Genomic DNA, 11,351 nt, shown 5'->3' on the forward strand with positions numbered 1-11,351 from the left:
CAGGAGTAAGGCCTGAGAGCAGGCCCTCTCCATGGCCTCACAGGAGGGTGGAGAGGAGCAGACCCTCCATGCCATCACAGGGGGGTGGTGGAGTGGAGATCTTCTCCCTGGCATCACAGGAGGTTGGAGTGGAGCGTCGAGTGGACCAGATCATCTCCATGGCCTCACAGGAGGGGAGAGAGGAGGAGCAGGCCCGCTTCATGTCCCCACAGGAGGGTGGTGAGGAGCAGATGTTCTCCATGGCACCACAGGAGGCTGGACAGGACCAGACCATCTCCATGGCCTCACAGGAGGGTGGTGAGGAGGAGCAGGCCCGCTCCTTGGGCTCACAGGAGGGTGATGGGCAGGAGATCTCTTCCATGTCACCACAGGAGGATGGAGAGGAGACGGCCTCACAGGAGGGTGGAGCAAACCAGACTACCTCCAAACCCTCACAGGAGGGTGGTAAGGAGCAGTCCTTCGCCACGTCCTCACAGGAGGGTGGTGCCTTCTTCTCCACGACCGGACAAGGTGGGCAGGCCTCACAGGGTGGTGGAGAGGAGGAGCAGGCCCTCTCAATGGCATCACAGGAGGGTGGTGAGAAGGTAGGAGAGGAGCTCTTCTTCTCCGTGGCCTCACAGGAGGGTGGAGAGGAGGAGCAGGTGTTCTCCATGGCCTCACAGGAGGGTGGTGAGAAGGGTGGAGAGTAGCAATCCGCCATGGCCTCACAGGGCGGTGGAGAGGAGGAGCAGGCGTTCTCCATGGCCTCACAGGACGGTGGTGAGGAGCAGGCCTTCTCCATGGCAGCAACGGAGGGTGGTGAGAAGGGTGGAGAGGGGAAGACCCTCTCTATGGCATCACAGAAGGGTGGAGAGGAGGAGCAGGCCCTCTCCATGGCAGCACAGGAGGGTGGAGAGGAGCTGTCCTTCTCCATGGCCTCACAGGAGGGTGGAGAGGAGGAGCAGGCCTTCTCCATGGCAGCACAGGAGGGTGGAGAGGAGCTCTCCTTCTCCATGGCCTCACAGGAGGGTGGAGAGGAGGAGCAGGCCCTCTCCATGGCAGCACAGGAGGGTGGAGAGGAGCAGGCCCTCTCCATGGCAGCACAGGAGGGTGGAGAGGAGCTGTCCTTCTCCATGGCCTCACAGGAGGGTGGAGAGGAGCAGGCCTTCTCCATGGCCTCACAGGAGGGTGGAGAGGAGGAGCAGGCCCTCTCCATGGCCTCACAGGAGGGTGGAGAGGAGCTCTCCTTCTCCATGGCCTCACAGGAGGGTGGAGAGGAGGAGCAGGCCTTCTCCATGGCAGCACAGGAGGGTGGAGAGGAGGAGCAGGCCCTCTCCATGGCCTCACAGGAGGGTGGAGAGGAGCTCTCCTTCTCCATGGCCTCACAGGAGGGTGGAGAGGAGGAGCAGGCCTTCTCCATGGCAGCACAGGAGGGTGGAGAGGAGCAGGCCTTCTCCATGGCCTCACAGGAGGGTGGAGAGGAGCTCTCCTTCTCCATGGCCTCACAGGAGGGTGGAGAGGAGCTCTCCTTCTCCATGGCCTCACAGGAGGGTGGAGAGGAGCAGGCCTTCTCCATGGCCTCACAGGAGGGTGGAGAGGAGCAGGCCTTCTCCATGGCAGCACAGGAGGGTGGAGAGGAGCAGGCCTTCTCCATGGCCTCACAGGAGGGTGGAGAGGAGCAGGCCTTCTCCATGGCCTCACAGGAGGGTGGAGAGGAGGAGCAGGCTCTCTCCATGGCATCACAGGAGGGTGGAGTGGAGGAGCAGGCCTTCTCCATGGCAGCAGAGGAGGGTGGTAAAGAGGAGCAGGCCTTCTCCATGGCAGCAGAGGAGGGTGGAGAGGAGGAGCAGGCCGTCTCCATGCCCTCACAGGAGGGTGTAGAGGAGGAGCAGGCCTGCTCCAGGGCCTCACAGGAGGGTGGAGAGGAGGAGCAGGCCTTCTCCATGGCCATGGCCTCACAGGAGGCTGGAGAGGAGCTCTCCTTCTCCATGGCCTCACAGGAGGGTGGAGAGGAGCTCCCCTTCTCCATGGCAGCACAGGAGGGTGGAGAGGAGGAGCAGGCCTTCTCCATGGCAGCAGAGGAGGGTGGAGAGGAGGAGCAGGCCCTCTCCATGCCCTCACAGGAGGGTGGAGAGGAGGAGCAGGCCTGCTCCAGGGCCTCACAGGAGGGTTGGCCTTGCCAGAGGTTTCCAGAGAGCACCCAGTGCCACCCTGAGAGACCATTGGCACTGCAGGAGGCCACACAGGGAAGCTGCTCTGGCAATTCCAGCCCAGCCAGGAATTCCCAATTATTTCCCATCCAGCTCTGCCCTCTGGCAGTGGGAACCATTCCCTGTGTCCTGTCCCTCCATCCCTTGTCCCCAGTCCCTTTCTGTCACAGACATCTTTTATGAAAAATCCTTTCCTGAGGAATTTTCCTCCTGAGAAGCTGGGAGGCCTCGGGAACAAAATGTAAACAATGGTTATCTGCTGCTGTGGAATGCAACAGGTGCATCTGGGATTGGTCTCATGTGGTTGTTTCTAATTAATGGCCAATCACAGTCAGCTGGCTCAGACAGAGAGCTGAGACACAAACCTTTGTTATCATTCTTTCCTATTCTATTCTTAGCTAGCCTTCTGATGAAATCCTTTATTCTATTCTTTTAGTATAGTTTTAATGCAATATATACCATAAAATAATAAATCAAGCCTTCTGAAACATGGAGTCTGATCCTCGTCTCTTCCTTTATCCAAGAACCCCCGTGAACACCGTCACACCTCTCCAGCTCTCCTGGAGCCCCTTTGGGCTCTGAGCTCTCCCTGGAGCTTCTCCTGTCCAGGTGAGCCCCCCCAGCTCTGCCAGGCTGTGGATGAAGCTCAGTGACCAAATGTTCCCTGCTGAGAGCTCAGGGGACGTTCCCATGGGGAAGGACACGAGGGGCTGGGTTTGCAAACACAACTGGAAATAATGGAACACAGCGAAGACAAAAAAGCTTGGGTCAAATCATCAGGGAATGCTGCAAGACCATAAATCAGAGGATTTTTTTTCCATGAAGTTCTGTTTCTTGGGATCTTAAAAGCAAATGTCTCCTGGTATTTAGGGTAAACATTGAAGTCACCTAATCTTCCTGAGGTGCCCCTTTCTTACACAGGAGTTCCTCACAACTGGAGAAGGCCCTAAAGAGGAGTCAGGGATTTGTCCACTGCATGGAATTCCTGACATTTCTCTCCTTCTTTTCTCTTCAGTCATTTCTCTGCCCTCAGATTATTCCCTCCTCCCTGGCAGCCATGTGAGGAGCAAATCAATGTTTCAGAGCCAGGAAGGGTAAAGGGCCCAAGGGTGGGATTGTGCTGGCACTGCCTGTGTCACATTGCTCAAACTCTAGGAAGCTTCAGAAACACTGAATTTTTCTTTATGGCAAGGAGCTCTTCTAGGATTTATCATTCTATTTATGTTCAGGTCAAAGAATTACACAGTGGCAGATTATGGAGCCTTGAAAGAAGCTCAAAAACATTTCAGAAAGGCAGAGCAGGAGATGATGCAGATTAGGTTTGCTTTCAAAGTCCTCTGTGATTTTCTCAATTTTAGCAGAAGGGAGGAATTCACTTCAGCACCATCAGAAAATTTATTTTGAGGACATATTGATATTAATGATCAGTACAGACCTAAAGAGACCCAGCAATTTTACTGTAGAAAACTGCTCTGTGTGGGCTAAAAATCCTTTTTATCCCTTTCACCTCTTTTCTGCTTGTAAACATTGCAGCACTAGTTCCATAAAATGAACATTCTGGACCCTTGTCTGGAAAAACATCTCCTAGAATTAATGCCATCAACGTTGTTCTGTGTTTTAAAGCATTCATTTGCTGTGACTGCTTGGATTTTTGAGAGCAGCTGATGCACCAACACTCCCCTGAGGGCTGGGTTTACTCCAGTTTCCAGAGCTGACTGGAAATTCTGCAAACAGGTGGGAAATCCCAGGTCCTGGTGATGCCAGCAGGGGATTTTGCTGTCCCTGTGTGTCCATGGCACTGCCCAGGTCAGCACTGAGGGAGCTCCTGCTCTGGCACCTCCTCTTTGTTTTGGCTGTGCAAGGATAAGATCCAGCACACTCCTGGTTTGCTTGGGATAACTGGGCACCCACTGCCTGCTTTCTTCACTGATAATTAGAATTTAACTGTGAAAAAATGGTAAAAATGGTGTTTCACAGAACATCCTGCACAGCCACCCCTGAACTCCAACTCAGCAGCCTGGACTTGGCCATCCTGGTGCAAACAGATGTTGTTGTTGTATCTTGAACAGGAAAATCCATATATTTAAGATACTTCTGTGCACTGGCATGATTTCACATTGCAGAGACTAAACAGTGGGGTTTGCCTTGAGCTCCTGATATGGGGAAGCACCAGGGGTGAGATTAAACTGAGCAGTCCAAATTCCAGTGAGGGGCTGCAGATCTTGCCTGCCCCTAAATCCCTTGGCTGAAAAAGGAGAGGCAGAGCTGAGCTGGGTGCCAGGCACCTTGCAGGGCTGGGTGGATCTCCTGTAGCCCTGAGTGAGCAGCTGGCACTGCAGGGAGAGCACAATTCCCAAATCCAGCTGGGTTTGTGGGCACAGAGCTTCTCCTGCTGCATCCACCCAGAGCTGGCAGCCAGGGGAGGATCCTCCCTCTGAAATATGGGGTAACCTGGCTGGTTTTGGGTGAGAACGAGCTCACACCCAGGCACTTCAGGCCTGTTTGTCAAATTTCACTCATTTCTCCCACAGCCATGGCTCCCATTCTAGCAGACAGAAATTTCTGCAGAAATGCAACATTTGACATTCATTTTTCACACCTTCCTTTGAAGCAGGAGGAAAGCTCACATTGCAGGTTAGAAATACCTGGGGGCTGGTACAGTTTAGTAATTCCTAAAATTCTTAACTTTTTTTTTTTTTACTTTTTTTTTTCCTCATTTGGATAGTTCAATTTGCCATCCATAAAAATCTGGATTTCCAAGGGAAGACTTTTTGATTAAGAGTGTTTTTCAAATTCCTGCTGCTCACCTAGGAGAGCAGAGCATTCCTTAGGGAGCAGGGAGGTTTATGGGGATTTTAAATGTGCATGATAGATTTTAAATGGTGCATGATAGATTTTAAATGTGCATTATTAGATACTTAACAGATTGAAGGAGTAAATTTGCATTTAGTTAGATGCTACAATTGCTGTGAGTACATAATCACTTGGAAATGAATTTTTGGCAATTAATTGCTTTTAAAAGAGTCTTAAAAGGAATTATAAGAAATAATAAGTCTCATATAAGACTACTGTTCTCTGTTAATACCAAAGTTAGTGGAATGGGAGTGACTTCATTCCTTTTTGCAAATAGAGGAGTCAGTAACTGAGGTGTTCCTCATCCAGCACCTGTCAGAATGGGCAACAGGACCCACAATTCAGATTTTTTATCTGCCTAGACCCTGGTGCCTCTAAAGCCTGCTGGAAAGGTGTCAGAAATGTGGCATTTTTGTGAAAGTCTGTGAGGAAAGTGTACAGACCTTGCACAAGAGCAGTTGCTGGTTTATTTATCCCAAGTACTGGAGTGGAGCCACGTTTTAATCAGCCCCTGCTCTCCTGGGGGCTCAGGCACCCATTGCAGGAATTGATGCAATCCTGCCCCACTCTTGCAATGAGCTGTGGTCAGAGTTTGCAAGAGTTTCCCTAAATTCCCATTTCTGCCATCAGGCTGTCACTGGGTAACCCTGCTGGTAACACAGATGGGATCCAGCACTCACATCCCAGATTTTTGCCTGAAAACAAGGATATTTCCTTTGTATGGTTCAGGTTTCCTTTGTATGGTTCTGTAGTGATTGGCACATCACTGTGATGGGTGTTAGAAGACAATAATCACATATTTATGTGTAAAAGAAATTACACTGATCCAGCACTCACATCCTAATTTTTTTGCCTGAATCCAAGGATATTTCCTTTGTATGGTTCCTGTACACATTGACACATCACTGAGATGGAGGTAAATAATCACATATTTATGTTTATAAGAAATTACACTGATCCAGCACTCACATCCCAATTTTTTTGCCTGAATCCAAGGATATTTGTATGGTTTCTGTAGTGATTGGCTCATCACTGTGATGGGTGCTGGAGAACAATAATCACATATTTATCTGTACAAGAATTTACACTGACCCAGCACTCACATCCCCAGATTTTTGCCTGAATCCAAGGGATATTTCCTTTGTATGGTTCTGTAGTGATTAACACATCACTGTGATGGGTGCTGGAGGACAATAATCACATATTTACGTTTATAAGAAATTACACTGATCCAGCACTCACATCCTAACTTTTTTGCCTGAATCCCAGGATATTTGTATGGTCCTATAGTGATTGACACATCACTGTGATGGAAGACAATAATCACATATTTATTTTTATGAGAAATTACAGTGACCCAGCACTCACATCTCAATTTTTCTGCCTGAATCCAAGGATATTTGTATGGTTTCTGTAGTGATTGGCTCATCACTGTGATGGGTGCTGGAGAACAATAATCACATATTTACGTTTATAAGAAATTACACTGACCCAAAAAATCCCATTTTTTTTGCCTGAATCCAAGGATATTTGTATGGTTTCTATACTGACTGACACATCACTGTGATGGGTGTTGGAGAACAATAATCACATATTTATGTTTATAAGAATTTACACTGACCCAGCACTCACATCCCCAGATTTTTGCCTGAATTCAAGGAAATTTCCTTTCTATGGTTCCTGTAGTGATTGCTGGAGGACAATAATCACATATTTATGTGTACAAGAATTTACACTGATCCAGCACTCACATCCCAATTTTTTTGCCTGAATCCAAGGATATTTGTATGGTTCCTGTAGTGATTAACACACCACTGTGATGGTGCTGGAGGACAATAATCACACATTTATGTGTATATGAATTTACACTGACTACAGACATTGCAGAAACTTTTTGGTTTGGCCTTCTCAGAAAAAACTGCACCAACAGCCTAAAAAAAAAAATCTGTATTTCCCACCTGGTTCACAGGCTGTCATTGGTGGAGGCAAAACTTTTGTGAGCTGTTTCCTGTGTCCCACACCCTCTGATATTTCAGTTCTGAAAGGGCAGAGTGAGGACTGTGCCCACTCCTCCCCACACTTCCACAAGGAATAAATAAATAAATAAATAAATAAATTCATTAATAACAGCCTGTGCCAGGCAGTTCTGCAGTCAGACCTCTACCAGGCAAGGAAAATGAAATTCCTGCTCGCTCTGGCTCTCCCAACCAGGAAATTAAAACCCTGGAGCTGCAGAAGTGGGAGATGCTTTCAGCAAGATGGGAGCAGCTCTGAGGAGCTTCAGATGGGATTTCAGGGCCTTTTGTGACAGAAAGGAGCTGAGCCACAGGAGATGGATGAGCTGACAGCCAGAGTTCAAGTGTGGGGAAGTTTATTTGGCCTGCACACGTCCTGATTTCCAGCCTGCTGTCTATCCCCTTCTTGGGACTAAAAATAAACCTCCAGACACAGTAAAAAAGGCATTTGCTGGCACTTGGGCCTGATTAAAGAATTAAAAAAGAAGGAAACATTAGTTGCATTTCTGGAAAAAGCACTTAATCAGCAAACCAGAGTTCCTTTAAAACCTCACTATGGTTAATTCTCCTTCCTTTTACGAAGCAGCCTTCCCCTTCAAGCTTCAATAATCATTTCTTTTCCCAACAAAAGACAGAAATAGTTTCAGAACAACTTTTACTCATGTTTACTGTGGCATATCGTGCTTATAAAATCTTTTTAATCTGTAACCATTTAACTTTTCTTGGCGAGATAAATCCAGGGCCATACAGATATTTTGTAAACACCGCTCCAGCTCAGCATCTGAGTCAGAGCAGATGATAAAAGAAAGTGGCATTTCAGACAGCCTGGGGCTTGCAGGGCAGCAGGACACGTTGGGAAAGCATTTGGGGATGAGGCAGAGTTGAGAGTTCAGGATGTTGTGCCCTGTGCTGCCATGGGGGCATCTCTGAGCTCAGCAGCCCTCCCTGGGGAAGTGAGTCAGCAGCAGCCTCAGGGATTTCAACACCTTTGGTATAAATTCCATCCATCTGTCCTAGGAACTTTACAAAACTCCTGCTGACTCGGGGGCTGTGAGATTTCCAGGGAGTAACTGTGAAAATGCCCCAAAATCTGCATGGCAGCAGCACTGGGGGCTCCTGCAGCACCAAGGGTTTGAAACCCACCAAACTGCTGGGTTTGGAAACAGCCCCTGGCCCACAGAGCAAAGCCTGGCTCTCTGAGCCTGATATTCACCTCTGATTTTTGTGCCAGAAATTTGCTCTGTGGCTCAGGGAAGGTGCAGAATCATCACCTGTGCCTGCACCTAAAAAGGCACAAAACACTCAAAAATCACCTTTAAATTGCACATCTCAGACACTCAAACCAGTCCTGTAAGGGCTGGCAGATTTTTCAGATATTGATTATTGCTTCTCTTGCTTTTTCTAATGTTTTTCAAATTATTACGTGGTTTTTATTGACTTGTAGGAACAAACAGAAGAAGCTTTCCAGATTTTTAGTGGGTTTTTTAATCTTGTAAAATCCTCCCCAACTCACACTCAGGCACGTGAGATGCTCCCAAACCCCACAAAAGCCCCACAACTCTGCCCATTCTTTCCAGCCTACCTGTCCTTTACACAGCTTGATAGATGGAAATGAGATTTCCCTGCTGTTTGCACTTCCTTTTATGAGTTATTTACTTTTTTTCTTTTTTTTTTTTGAACCTGGAGCCTGGCTTTGAGACACTCCTGTGCCCACAGTTGTGCTCCTGGGGAATCCAGTGCGTGGCTGTTTGTGGTTTAGTCATTGTTTAAACAGCCCCACAGCACACTGAGCTGTGTGAAGAGAGCTGGCCTGCTTTATTCCGTTTATAGCTCTGTCCTACAGAAATAAAACTGCCTTTTTTTTGACATTATTAGACCCAAATTTGCCACAGTTACTGCATTTGCCACAACAAAAAAGGCAGGGCCAAAATAAGTTCAAACACTTCTGTGAGAAGATTTGAAAGCTCTTTGTCATTATTTCTTCCAGAGTCCATTCCAAGGAAAAATCAGCCCTTCAGTTCCAGGTTTGTGACAATATTCAGAATATTGTCAGAATATTCAGAGCTGGAAAGGGCCCACAGGAATCACCAAAATGTGGATCCAGCAGCACATGGGTGATAAACCTTGAATCCAACATTCCCACACCAAGAGCAGCAGGTGATGGGCAAATGGAAAAAGGGATTTAAGGAAAAAAAAGAGATTTAAGGAAAAGGGGATTTAAGGGGAAAGGGATTTAAGGGAAAAAGGGATTTAAGGGAAAAAGGGATTTAAGGAAAAAGAGATGTAAGGAAAAAAGGGATTTAACCTGCCCTGGAATTCAGGAGGAGCAGATCACAGGAAGGGCAGAGCCAAGGAAGTGCAAATGACACAGCCAAGGCATCAGGAGCTGCTCCCTGGGTTTATGGCAGCAATTGTTTGCCTTTGTGTGCTCATAAAGGCATTTCAAATAAACAGAACATTTCCTACTATAGGCCATGGCACTGTTTTCTTCCTGGTAAAAGTTTCAAGAATACCAGAGGAATATTAAGATGCTGACATGTGAAACTCAACAAAAGAAGCAACAAGCCTTTTCCTGTTATTAAACAAACGGAAAGTAAATATTCCAGATTGGGACAGATTCCATAAGAGGATGTTCTTGGTAGTTTTTTTTGTATTTAAGAACATATATACCTTTGGCAACAAGTTGGTTTATTTATTTCAGTTCTTAGAATGTGATGATTTGGGGGTTTTCCTTGATTTGTTTGTTATTTTGTCCTTCTGTCAGCCGTGACAGATGACCCTAGAGAGCATTTGGGACAAGCTCTGAGACACATTTCAGGTAAAATCTGAGCTCCACAGGATTGTTCCTGGGCAGAGAAATCTTAAAGCACATTCCTGGATCGGGCACAGTCCCAATCAGAAAGAGTGACACCAGATTTTGGTTTCATTCTATAATAAAAGAACCTATTCTGCTTCCCTAGCATTGTAAATGAGGTTAAAATTTTGGAGTCAAACTCAGTTTTAGATGTTGCACTCGCAGCAATGGGAATTATAAATCACCAGAGCCTCGTCTGCATGTGGTCCTGGAAGCTGCCTCCAAATGCTCTGGCACATAGCATTCCCTAAAATTCTAAAATATTAAATATTCTGTCCCTTACATTTAACAAAAATGCCTGGGGAACCAGAAAAAAATCAGCAAAGAAGAAGAAGAAGAAGAAGAGAAAAAGAAAAAGAAAAAGAAAAAGAAAAAGAAAAAGAAAAAGAAAAAGAAAAAGAAAAAGAAAAAGAAAAAGAAAAAGAAAAAGAAAAAGAAAAAGAAAAAGAAAAAGAAAAAAAAAGGAAAATAAATATAAAAAATAAAAATAAAAACATGAAAGAAAAAAAAAATATAAGAAAATCTGCTAGGTTATTCCTAGAAGGGAATCCAGTAATCTTAAATAAATCCTTTTTTCAGCTCCTTGGAATTCCCTGATATCTGAATGAAATCCCTGCTCTCTGGCCTCTTATTAATGAATGGGGTTGCAAATGACAAAAACAAGCAGTGAAAAACACCTTCAATAAATGAGCACTAAAGGCTGCTGCCTGCAGTTTGTTTGAAATTGGGAGCATGAAAAAGTCCCTGAGTGCACAAAACTCTGCCTGCCAGCATCCATTAGACAGCCAGGAAAAGTGGGTAAATATTAGGCATCAATATTTGAAGAGAAATGTAATGAGCAAAGGAGTTATTTGACAATTAAGCAGGTGCTTCTAAAATTCTGAGTCACTGCTTTAGGGCTCTGTGCTCACCTGAATGCAAAAAAAAAGGCTGTGCAGAGAAAAACTGGGAGTCAAATAAAAAAAGACTTTAAAACCCACTAAAAATCTGGAAAGCGTTTTCTGTTTGTTCCTACAAGTTAATACAAAGCACATAATAATTGGATGTGGAATTCTTGCAGGATCCATCCCATTATCCCATCCCATCCCAGAAAACCTGGAAGTCAAATTAGAAAAGACTTTGAAAACCCCACTAAAAATCTGGAAAGCTTTTTCTGTGTGTTCCTACAAGTTAATATAAAGCATGTAATAAATTGAAAAACATTTTAAAAAGCAAGAGAGGCAATAATCAATATGTGAAAATTCTGCCAGCCCTTGTAGGACTGGTTTGGGTGTCTGAGATGTGCAATTTAAAGGTGATTTTTGAGGATTTTGTACCTTTTGAGGTGCAGGCCCAGGTGCACCCCTGACTGATATAAAATCTATCTCCCATTTCCATCTGGCAGTGGAGCAGAACAATTGCTGTGCATTCTGCAGGGCTGAGTGGAGCCCTAAATGAAAA

The sequence above is a fragment of the Zonotrichia leucophrys genome, chromosome 12 (assembly GCF_028769735.1).
Source record: "Zonotrichia leucophrys gambelii isolate GWCS_2022_RI chromosome 12, RI_Zleu_2.0, whole genome shotgun sequence".
Lineage (NCBI taxonomy): Eukaryota > Metazoa > Chordata > Aves > Passeriformes > Passerellidae > Zonotrichia > Zonotrichia leucophrys.